The sequence below is a fragment of the Leucopleurus acutus genome (assembly GCF_964270905.1).
Source record: "Leucopleurus acutus genome assembly, chromosome: 4".
NCBI lineage: Eukaryota > Metazoa > Chordata > Mammalia > Artiodactyla > Delphinidae > Leucopleurus > Leucopleurus acutus.
The window spans coordinates 128494725-128507464 of record NC_139146.1 but is presented as its reverse complement, the minus strand read 5'-3'; the positions used below and the strand labels follow the sequence as shown (position 1 = coordinate 128507464).

The 12740-nt window shown below is 40.8% G+C and overlaps 1 pseudogene across 1 annotated transcript; it reads left to right on the top strand.

Annotated features, from left to right (window-relative positions):
* Positions 1 to 2688: 2688 nt before the first annotated feature.
* LOC309961266 (heterogeneous nuclear ribonucleoprotein A3-like) lies at positions 2689 to 3822 on the top strand (annotated as a pseudogene). Its single transcript has one exon. The product of its transcript is annotated as a heterogeneous nuclear ribonucleoprotein A3-like (transcript).
* The last annotated feature ends 8918 nt before the right edge of the window (positions 3823 to 12740 follow it).

Genomic DNA, 12740 nt, shown 5'->3' with positions numbered 1-12740 from the left:
TCACTGTCACAATTGAATAAGAGCATTAAATCAGAGGCAGAGAGGAAAAAAAAAAAAAAAAACTACATCCTCTTAAAAGGTAACAAATTCCATTTTTATCTCTCCAAAGACCATTTCCTTTTCAATTTATCCAACAGTAAGCCTTCCCTCTTGTGTTATTATGGAACAGGAATTAATGTATTTCTGTCCTTTTTATTTCCTTTAGTAGAAATTTTTTTAATTTAATTCATGAAGGTAACGCTATCCAGTATGATGATTCCTATTATCAGGTTCTACTATAAGACAATAAAATTCTGAAAATAAATCTTATATAATATCTATAATCAGATATATATATGCAAAATGAGAGGTCAACATGTCCACTCAATATGCATTTAAATATGATGAATTTCTGGTCAATTTCTCCCTCAATATGTTTGGACAGTATTCTAATTAAACTAGAAACTTGATTATTTATTCTACTAATTGTTTGACCCACTAACAAGGTAAGTGGGTAAATCTAATGAGCATAAACATGCATCTAGGTAATTTGGGCCAAATCCACTTCTTATAAATCTCCAGCTTGACGTACATGGAAATTGTCACATCTCCCAACATAAAGCTGAAGATATTTCAATAGATAAGGACAAACTGTCAAGTCATATTTGCTGCTGATCATCATATGCCATCTAAGATACTAAATCATATGGACGTTTACCTAAATCATGTGGAACTCTAGGTAGCATCTAGAGTCTCCTAATTAATGTATAAACTGGGATGATTCTTGAAGTGAATTAACCTGGATAAGGCTTTAGAGCTCCTTAGGTGCCCTACTGCACTCCTTTGCTAAATTGTACCCACGTTTCATTCATTAAACCTGAATTAAAATCCTATTTATGTCATTCACCAGCTGCATGACCTTTAGCAAGTGACTTGGCTTCTCTGCACCTGAATTTTTGTAGCCATAGAGGGGGGATGACTTGAAGGGCTGTCGTGAGAATAAGAAAATGTGTGTACCTCACGCAATGCCAAACACAGAGTAAGTACTAAATAGATGGTAAATTGCTAATGCTAGAAAATTTACAAAAATAATGGACAATTTGCCAATTGTCCTTCCATGCTGTAGACATAACCCTGAACTCAAAAGACATGCACAGGTATACTCTACTCTTACAAAATATTTTTATTTGACATTTACATTTACATTTTCTTACCTTATCTTAACAATAGGCCTCTGACACAGAAGCTGATTTTACCATTCAAATGTACCTTTAATTTTTTTCTGTATATTTTAGTAATTTATTGCAGTTTTAAATACTTATCTTTCTGGATACCCACTTCTGCCCACACAACTACATAATCCAAATAGACCTAAAAATCCACATTGAAATTACCACGGTATGTGTCGCTTACCTGTCAACTTTTTTTTTTTTTTTTTTCTGCGGCACGTGGGCCTCTCACTGCTGTGGCCTCTCCCATTGCGGAGCACAGGCTCCGGACGCGCAGGCTTAGCGGCCATGGCTCACGGGCCCAGCCGCTCCGCGGCACGTGGGATCCTCCCGGACCGGGGCACGAACCCGTGTCCCCTGCATCGGCAGGCGGACTCCCAACCACTGCGCCACCAGGGAAGCCCACCTGTCAACTTTTTAAATGAATACTAAATATTATTTATTATAATACTTAAGAAACTAAACGTAGTAGATATTTGCTGGTCTTTTTAATTATTTCTTTGTTCACCTGGCATCTGAACCCCTATATGACTTTTTGTGGGAGGCACCTCTCACTCTGGAAGTCTAAAAAAGCCAGAATGTTTCTTTCCCAGCTTCCCTGGCAGCTAGAAGGGTACATAAGTTAGGTCAATCAGTTACTCCATCACAGATTTTGAAGAAGGCACTTATGACACAAAGAAGGAGGGGATGGTGGCAGAGAATCTATTTGGCAATAGCATTCAGCCTCCAGGAGTGGTGTGGGCAGAAGGGGCATCCGGAGTTCATCAGCAATGGCTATGGTGTCCCTGACAGACCGATTCCATGACATGACTGCATCTGTGGTCCTGTGTCCTGCCTGCCTCTTTCTACCTATTGTCCAAGCCTGACTTCCCAGCCATCCACATTTCAGTTAGGCACTGATTGCCTTCAGGCATTTCCTTTTCTGCTTAAACCAGCCAGAGTCAGTTTCTATAGCTTGGACTCAAGAACTCTGACTGATACACTAAATCTAAATCCAGAAACAAAAACTTTTATAACAGGTATCTTGAATAACTGTGGAATTTTTCCAAAGAATAGATCAGAGTATCTAATTCCTACCCAGTGAATTGTTCGATTTAGAAACAAGCAAACAAAACCTCTATTGACCTCATGCCTATCTCCAACTCACAACCCATTTCTTTGCTTTGATTCTGTATTAATTAGGAATAGATTTGGTTAATGTAAGAGGGGAAGACATGCAAGTGTTTCTTCTCTCACACTAAAGATGTGCAAAAACAGGCAATCCATTGAGTCATCAGAGATCAGACTCCTTCTACCATTTTTTCCACTGCATTGGATTTGGATGTTGTGCTCTAAATTACCTCATGACTCAGGATGGCTGCTCTTGAGGTAAAGTCATCACACCCCACATTCCAGGCAGCAGGAAAAACGTGAAAGTGGTGTTCCTCCTAGCTGAATTGCTTCCTTTTAGGAAGCTTGCCTAGGCGAGTCCGGTCTCAAAATGGAGGTAAAACCACCGCCCAGTCGCCCCCAGCCCGACTCTGGCCATCGCCGCTGCCGCGGGGGGAGGAGGTCCTTGATCCAGAGGAACCAGAACAGTTGAGAAAACTGTTTATTGGTGGTCTGAGCTTTGAAACCACAGATGATAGCTTAAGAGAACATTTTGAGAAATGGGGCACACTTACAGGTTGTGTGGTGATGAGAGACCCCCCCAAACAAAACGTTCCAGGGGCTTTGGTGTTGTGACTTACTATTGTGTTGAAGAGGTGGATGCAGCAATGTGTGCTCGACCACACAAGGTTGATGGGCGTGTAGTGGAACCAAAGAGCTGTTTCTAGAGAGGATTCTGTAAAGCCTGGTGCCCATCTAACAGTGAAGAAAATTTTTGTTGGGGGTATTAAAGAAGATAGAGAAGAACATAATTTGAGAGGCTACTTTGAAAAGTATGGCAAGATTGAAACCATAGAAGTTATGGAATACAGGCAGAGTGGAAAAAAGAGAGGATTTGCTTTTGTAACTTTTGATGATCATGATACAGTTGATAAGATTGTTGTTCAGAAATACCACACTCTTAATGGGCATAATTGTGACATGAAAAAGGCCCTTTCTAAACAAGAAATACAATCTGCTGGATCACAAAGAGGTCGTGGAGGTGGATCCGGCAGCTTTGTGGGTCATGGAGGAAACTTTGGAGGCAGTGGAGGTAACTGGCTGTGGTGGAAACTTTGGTGGAAGAGGAGGCTATGATGGTAGAGGTGGTGGCAGCAGAGGTAGTCATGGAGAAGGTGATGGTGGATATGATGGATTTGGAGGCGATGGTGGTAGCTATGGCAGTGGTCCTGGTTACAGTAGTAGAGGAGGCTATGGTGGTGGTGGGCCAGAATATGGAAACCAAGGTGGTGGATATGGTGGCGGTGGTGGAGGATATGATAGTTACAATGAAGGAGGAAATTTTGGAGCTAACTATGGTGGTGGTGGGATCTATAATGATTTTGGAAATTATAGTGGACAACAGCAGTCAAATTATGGACCAATGAAGGGGGGCAGTTTTGGTGGAAGAAGCTCGGGAAGTCCCTATGGTGGCGGCTATGGATCTGGTGGTGGAAGTGGTGGATAGGGCAGCAGAAGTTTCTAGAAACTCCAAAGAAAAGGGCTACAGTTCTTAGCAGGAGAGAGAGCAAGGAGTTGTCAGGAAAGCTGCAGGTTACTTTGAGACAGTTGTCCCAAATGCATTAGAGGAACTGCAAAACTCTGCCGCAGAAGGAACGATGATCCTTAGTCAGAAAAGTTACTGCAGCTTTAACAGGAAACCCTTCTTGTTCAGGATAACTGTTCATAGCCACAGTTTGCAAAAAGTGCAGCTATTGATGAATGCAATGTAGTGTCAATTAGATGTACATTCCTGAGCTCTTTTATCTGTTGTAGCTTTGCCTTTTTCTTCTTTTCATTATATCAGGTATATTGCCTTGTAAATTGTGTTAGCAGTACCAGGAATAAAAAATTAAGGAATTTTAATCTTTTCAGAAAAAAAAAAGAAGCTTGCCTAGAAATACTATGTCAAGAACCTAGTCCTAGGACCACATTTCAGTCTTCAACTACAAGGAAGGCTGGAAAATGAAGCCTTTGTTCCAGGCAGCAAAGACAAGGTAAAGAGGCTTTGCTTCTAAAGTAAAAGGGGAAGATAGGTGTGAAGAAGGCAAGTAGTATCTCTGCCACGCCTCCACAGCAAAATTTGTCCCCCCAAATAAAAGTAGTTTATATTCATGCTCCTCTCACTGTCCTCCCATCAGTATTCTCCCACCTCCACCCCCCTGAAACTCTTCTTGTCAAAGTCCCCAACTTCCAAATTGCCACAGCTCGTGAAACATTCCCAACTTGACATTCTTTTACTTCTAATCAGCATGCGACACCATTTACCACTTTCTCCTCTTGCTCTCCACCACCCACTAACTCCTCCTGGTGTCCCCACTTCCTCAGTGGCTACTTCTTCTCAATCTTCTTTGCTGATTCCTTCTCCCCTGCCCTCTTCTTTGATGACACACTCCCTCCAAGGCAGTGTATACAATCCCCAGCTTTAAATATCGCCTCTATTCTGATGGCTCCTAAAATTATATCCTCAGCCCTGACCTCTCCTCTGAGTTCCACACTTATGCTGATCTGTGTCTACTCCACACCAACACTTTGCATCTCATATTCGGCATGTCCAGCATGACACTCCTGATTTCTAAATCAACAAACAACAAAAAGAACAACTGCTACTCAGATTTCCCCCACTGTGTAAATGAATAACCATCTACACAGAGTTGCTCAGACCCAAATACTGCTATTCCTTGATTCCGCGCCTTCTTTTGCACCCACACATTCAGTGCATAAGTAGAGGGTTGTTAGCGCCACTTCTAAACATATTCCAAGCCTGTCCACTTCCCTCCAGCTCCACGGCTGCTCCCACAGTGCAAAGTTCAGACCCAGCATCATTTCTCACCTGGACTGCAGAACTAGCCACAGAACTGACTTACCTGTTTCCAAACTCCCTCATCCCACTTTAAAATATAAGCCAACCCCAAATCCTTAAATAGCTTCCACTTTTACTAAGAATCAAATCAAATGGCCTATAAGGCTCTTTGTGGTGTGGACTCTGCCTACATCTATGACCCCAGTTCATACTACCCTCTCCCTCTCTAGCTACACTTTAGCCACACTGGGCCTCTTCTCCTTCAACACATCAGGCTCATTTTTGTTTTAGATCTCTTGCATTTGCTGTTCCCTCCATCTGTAGTATTACTCCCTTCAGGCGTCATCTGGTTGGCCCCATTAGCCATTCAGGCATTCAAGTGCCACTGCCTCGGAGACCCCTTACCAACTCATCTGATATTGTGCCCCACCCACCCACCTGGTCCTCTTTTGCTCTACATGCTTTTTCTTTTTCTTTTTCTTTTCTTTTTTTAATAGTCATGACCCTATCCGAAAGTTTTGGGTATGTATGCATTTGCTTGTTAGTTGTTTTTCTCCACACTGGAATGTTTAGCTCCATTACAGCATCAAGCTTGTCTATCTTATTTTCACACTATCCCAGCTGCATCTGAGATAAATATTTGTTAGCTGAACACATGCATGTTTGCACCGTAAGAAAGAGCAGGAGAGGAAGAGAGACTCTGTAATGGAGAGTCCTAACGCTCCATCAGTCACAAGTGGTTTTTATGCAAGTTCCTCCAGTGTGGTGTAAGTACAAGAGAAACCAAACTGGGTCTGGTATGCCCTATGATCTGAACCAGCAAGACATTTCCAGGCATCAGGAAAGGCTGAAAGTGAGGAAAAGTGCGATTCAGTCAGACGGCAAGCAGGGGGACGAGGACAGAGTGTATTCTGAGGGAAGGGTGGGGCCAAGTGGTTCAAAGCCAAGCCAAGAACAGCCTGGGTATATTGAAGTTGCCGTGTTATGTGAAGTCTGTGGTGTGGGGCAGGATTGGGGCTAGTTTCTTACAGGAACTAGAGAAGAGTCATAACCCAGAAGACTCAATCTCAGGGAAGAGAAGACATTTATACATTGGGTTGGTGGTGCCATTTAGCTAATGTAGATCATGTGACAATGACTGCAGTGAAACTGGTCATGATCCCCATGTGGCCTTCTCCACACCCCCCCAAAATATTAATGCACTGTCTCTTTCCCCAGAACAAATAAAAGCATTAGCACTTGTTTACCAGTATAACCATTATTACTTAGGGTAAGTTTGATGTCAGTGATTAATGTGGTCCTACAATGCTACTGGATTATAAATTTCCCTCTAAACCTTGGGGCCATGGGAACATTTCTGTATGTGGAAATACCAACTAAATAAAATGTGGATCTTTCTAGATCATTACAAGAGCAAAAGTCATAAAAATATTTTGATCCATACTCCCATTCCTCAAAGTGTTTTCAGGTACATATTTCTACAGAGGAAAAAATTGCAATGTACACATATATTTAATATAGATTATAATTTAAAACCACAGATCACCTAAGCTCCTAACAAAAGAGGTAGGTTTAAATATATTTCTGGTATACCAATGAGTGGACTACTAAATTTAATAATGGAAAAATGAAATAAAACCAAATGGAAAAAGTAGAACACAAATTGTGTCTACAGTAAAATTATATGCACACACTGTGTATGTACATGTGCGGATGGATACACAGTGATGTGCTGGAGCTGACTTGTATCGTAGGGTTTTTTTTGTTTGTTTTTTTTTTTTGCTGTATGCGGGCCTCTCACTGTTGTGGCCTCTCCCGTTGCGGAGCACAGGCTCCGGACGCGCAGGCTCAGCGGCCATGGCTCACGGGCCCAGCCGCTCTGTGGCATGTGGGATCTTCCCGGACCGGGGCACGAACCGTGTTCCCTGCATCGGCAGGCGGACTCTCAACCACTGCGCCACCAGGGAAGCCCTATCATAGGATTTTGAGAACCAACTGCTACATTTTCAGGGATTTTGCAAGCCGGTTGTTAAACACGGTCATTATGAAAAATTAAACAGATATCTGTATAGTAGTGCTGGCCACTACCGCACATGTGTTATTTGGTACCTCATGGATGGTTTGAAATTGGCCGTGACAGCAGCATTTACACCATGGAGACTGGCAAATGCTACAAATCAGGGTTGATTATTTTTGTCATGCTGATTGTCTAGACTTAAGAAAGTGGTAGAGAATATGTTAATAATGTTATTAAACTTGAAATGTGTCCAATCTGTTGTCCTTACATTGTAAGTGGAATTAAAAACTGAGGCAGTATTTTGCCAGTATTTGAAAACTTAGCAAAAAATGTGCTCTTCTCACTGACAAATGAGGGAAGATCTTACATTATCACTCTTTTGTCTTAAGCATTAATATAAATGAAAATATTAATCAATGTTCATGTTAGACCCACACTTAAAGTGCCAGTTGCTAAACATTTACCAGCACAATACTTTGTGTGCCTGTAAAACTAGAGTTCATGATTGTAAAGAAAGCAACAGATAAACTAAAATTATGGGTGAAATACTAATTTTATTTTATTTATTTTTAAATTTTATTGGAGTATAGTTGATTAACAATGTTGTGTTAGTTTCAGGTGTATAGCAAAGTGATTCAGTTATACATATACATGTATCTGTTCTTTTTCAGATTCTTTTCCCATATAAGTTATTACAGAATATTGAGTAGAGTTCCCTGTGCTACACAGTACGTCCCTGTTGGTTATCTATTTTATATAGAGTAGTGTGTGTATGTTTATACCAAGCTCCTAATTTATCCCTCCCCACCACATTTCCCCTTTGGTAATCCTAAATTCAAAATCTGTGAGTCTGTTTCTGTTTTGTAAATAAGTTCATTTATATCATTTAAAAAAAATTAAATTCCACATATGAGTGATATCATATCATATGTGTCTTTCCCTTTCTGACTTACTTCACTTAGTATGATAATCTCTAGGTCCATTCATGTTGCTGCAAATGGCATTATTTCATTCTCTTTTATGGCCAAGTGATATTCCATTGTATATATGTACCACATACTAATTTTAAATATTTCCATTTGTAATGATTTTAATATAGAATAATAATTATTTTAAAAGTGAAATAATATAACAAACAAACCTTCCTAGAAATTTTAACATTTTCCAGAAGTAACATTATGGCACCAACACAATGAATTATTTATCTCTTGACTTTCTTTCCTTCCACAAGTATTGAGCCCCTACCATTAGCAAGGCACTGTTTTATCCCTGATCTTATAAAGCTTATAAATCTTGTGTGGAGTCAGAAATAAAACAAATAATTGTAAAAACAAATATTTAAATGTCAATTTTGTTAAATATGTAAAGGGAGAAGACTAGGAAACCTAGACTAGTAGGATAGGGAGGGCATCTTTTAGGAAACGAACTTTAAGCTGATATTACAAGTAAGAATAGGAGTTAGCTCAACAAAGAGGGTAGAGAAGAGCATCCCAAGCAGAGGGAACAGCATAAGCAAAGGCCCTGAGGGAGGACAAAGCTTAACCTAAGGACACGTCAGTGTAGTGTGGAGTGGCCAAGGCATATGGGGCTGGGTCTGAGTGCCAAGGCTGGAACCACATTGTACAGGGCTTTACAGACTATGGTAAGGGGTCTGACTGTTCTTCTAAGAGTAATGAGAAGCCATCACTGAATCTTAAAATTGTTTGGCGAGTAGATGCAATGGAAATTAAGAATCAAGGTAGCTCCACTGGGTTCCAAGTGAGAATTATCTGCAACATAGAAAGTGGTATAATCAAATCCTTTTTTCTTTTGCTTTACATCATACTTCATGATAATTGGGATAACGTAGAGGAAGACCCAAAGGTCTTGGTCCCATCAGATCTGGGAAATCTAAGGGAAATAATATCATTAGAATGCCTTAATTTGGCCTCCCTATATTTAGTTCAGATTGGAACCTGGTCTTTTGAGATTCAGATATAAGTATTTCAAGCCACCCAACCCACATGGTCCAATCCCTTTCCAAGATTATTGCAGATTCTCAGGGACTTCAGTTTGCCTGGTTCCTGGGGCACATGAAGTTATTCCAGGCACATCTGGAATCTTGTTCTTTTCCTAGTCAATGCTAGAATCAGCCTTACCTAGCTTCCTTCCTTCCTTCGTTCCTCCTTCCTCCCTCCCTTCTCCCCCTTTCCTCTCCTCCTCTGCCTCCTTTTCTTTTTCTGATTGTTTTCCTCTCTCTCTCTTTTGTTCTCTCGTTGTCACTCTTGCTCTCCTAAAATGAATTCATCCTGATACCTCCAGTACTAACCCAACATTCCAGGGTTCCTTCTTGTTTCTCCCTTTTCCTGTTTGTAACCCCCTTTTCTTACAATGAAAAAGCTGACTCCCCTTATCCTCAATATACTGACCTACTTGCTCATGCCAAGAATACACAATTTTTTTTTCAGAATTGCTAAACCATACCACTGAGAAAACACATCATCTGTATTTTGTTAAATAAAGACACTGCAGTTCAGAATGGTTAAGTGATTTGCTTGAGAGACTAGGAAATGGCAGAGCCAAGATTATCCTTCTGTTCTTCTGACTCCTTCTTCCATGTCCTTCCCACCATTTCTGTTTTTTCAAGACATGAAACAAAATAATAACTCTAAATATTTTATCTCTACTTATAATTCGTCAGCCCCACATGTTCAAATAGTACTCAAGGTGTCAGAAACATTACGGAGTAAGGATGTTGACAGTTTCGACTGGAGTTTTTTGAGTAAGTTCTATACTTTTCATGAGGCAAACAAATTCAGAAGCCACTTCAAAAATGACATGATTTTTACCTTGTATTTTCTGAAAAATCAGCCAATGAGATCAGTGAATTCATTCTAATTAGATGGAAACAGATTATCGTGAGCTTATTTTGACTCCCGAGAGTTTTTTCTCCACCCTCACACCCTAGAGAAGTGAGCTAAGCAGAAAGGTAAAAATTAGCCCACTTCCTTAGATGGGTGGGGTATTTGTTTGCTAGAGAATCACAGGGTTAAGATTCTAACATTTGATGAAATACTGCCATTTACAGCAACATGGATGGACTTAGAGATTATCATACTAAGTGAAGTAAGTCAGACAGAGAAAGATAAATATCATATGTTATCACTTATTTGTGGAATCTAAAATCTGATACAAATGAACTTATTTACAAAACAGAAATAAACTCACAGACACAGAGAACAGACTTGTGGTTACCAAAGGGGAAAGGGGGGATAAATTAGGAGGTTGGGATTAGCAGATACAGTCCACTATATATAAAACAGATAAACAACAAAGACTTACTATATAGCACAGGGAACTATATTCAATATCCTGTATAAGCTATACATAATACCTTTCATAAGCTATAATGAAAAAGAATATATATATGTATAACTGAATCACTTTGCTGTACACCAGAATCTCACACAATGTTGTAAATCAAATATACTTCAGTTTAAAAAAATGATTCTAACATTAGAGATCGTGTATAAAATTTTTATATAATTTAAGGCAATCACATCGTGTTGCCAGTTTGTACACTCAAGTCACCTTTGTAGGGCTACTAGAAAGGACATCGATGCCAGAGTCCATGTTTCACTAGGCAGGTTTAGGCCTCAGAGTATAAATAGGTTAACTGAAAATAGAAGCAGTTTTTTTTTTCCCTTGAGCAAGAATACCTAGGTAAGAAGCATTGTAATTAGAATGTATACAGTAATTACAGATGTACTCCTGTACATCAAATGTGTTATACTCCTCAAAATCTATTATTTCATGGTCTTTGAAGCAACCATTATGATATCATGATGCTGAAGCTGTAATTAGAAGCTAAGTCGTACCAACACATTTTTGCAAAACAAAGTGAAAAATATTACCCTTTTCTTCTTCAGGGGAAAGAATAAGAAGATTTTACCCATAGCGCTAAAAATTAAGAAGTGTTAAGAGTAAATAGGAAAGGCAGCTCTATCTCACTCTGTGGGCCCCTGGAGGGCAGTTCTGCAGACTTCCTCTTCCTGGGACAGCCTGAAGCCACCAGGAAAAAGATGCAACAGAGTATGAGATAAACAGGAGGAGTTAATGAGCCGCCACTGATTACTGCTTTGAAAGAATGCCACTATCCTTGAGGGCTTATTTGTAAAAAGGATTTTTAAGTGGATTCTCAAGGAATACAGCTTTTGCCCAAAAAACCTGTAGAAAAAACCAAAATACTATGGTCTGCTGTGGGTGGTGGGATGTGATGAGGCTGGTGGAATATTATCTCCTCCAAGGACATCGGGGCATGGGCTGGGGCTCCAAGAGTCAGTCCCTCGCTGGCTCCGCCCATCTTTGGGTGCCACTTCGCCTCCACTGCAATATCTTACCATAGCAGGTGCTCAGTGAATCACGCACAAATATCTCACATGAATGACACACTGCACGAACCAATGAGATGAAGGTTAGGGAGTGACTCGAGTCTGGTGGGGCGGGGAGAGCACAGATTACTGGGTTCATTCTTAAGCTGGAGAAGTCAGGGGAGGACCTGTGTTTTGTATCCAGAAACGTAATCTTCACAACTACCTGGTGACCATCCTTTTCCCCATTCGGCACATAGGGAATTGAAGCTTAGAGAAGTCTGATATTGCCCAAGCCACGTGGCTAGGATGGGTTCCCTTTACTCATTATACTCCAAATGCTCACTCCACATCATGCTGGGAAGCTATGTTAGTTGAAGAAAAAATATTTTGTGTCTTTGGAATAATATTGGTGTCTGGCCAGTGGCAATCAGGTGATCATCAGCAGGTACAGAAACACTCCTCTCACCAAAGAATGAAAACGTTGTATTTTTCCTGGACTGGGCTGGCAGAAGAACTGTATAGCTGATGATTCGCGCCCTGTATGTGGATGCAAATGGGCATGTTAGGCCCAGGATGTGCACACCCCCAGGTTTGCTCGGCTCTGCCTGCTTGCTCCATGAAGAGCCCCAGCCACTGTCACTCATTTCCAAACTCCCAGAGCCCTTCCAGAACCCCCATGAGGGAGGGCCGGGCGTGGACACAACCTCCATTACAGCCATGATGGCCCGACCTATGGCAGCCCTGGTACCCAGGCCTAATCTGCCTGGCTCCACAGAAGTTCTGCCCCTGGCAAAGTACGGTACCCCCAGCTGTGTAATCTGCCTTCCCAGTGGGGCCGTGTAATTCGGCTAGTATGGGTTAGAGGAGGCAAACTAATCTATGCAAAGGAAATGTATGATAAGGGTCTGGTTTTTGCCAGGCACTGTTTTAGAACCTGGGGAATCCATGGTGAACCAGTTCTCAAGAAGCTCATATTCTCTTGGGGAACCTCAGGTTATCTGACTTGGAGCCGGTGCTTTTAACCTCAACAGCACATTGCCAATTCCAGTGACCCACCTGATACATGTATGTTCTTTTTATAAATTATTTTTATTTTATATTGGAGTCGACTTGATTCACAATGTTGTATTAGTTTCAGGTGTACAGCAAAGTGATTCAGTTATACATACACATATAGCTATTCTCTTCCAAATTCTCTTCCCACTTAGGTTATTACAGAATATTGAGCAGAG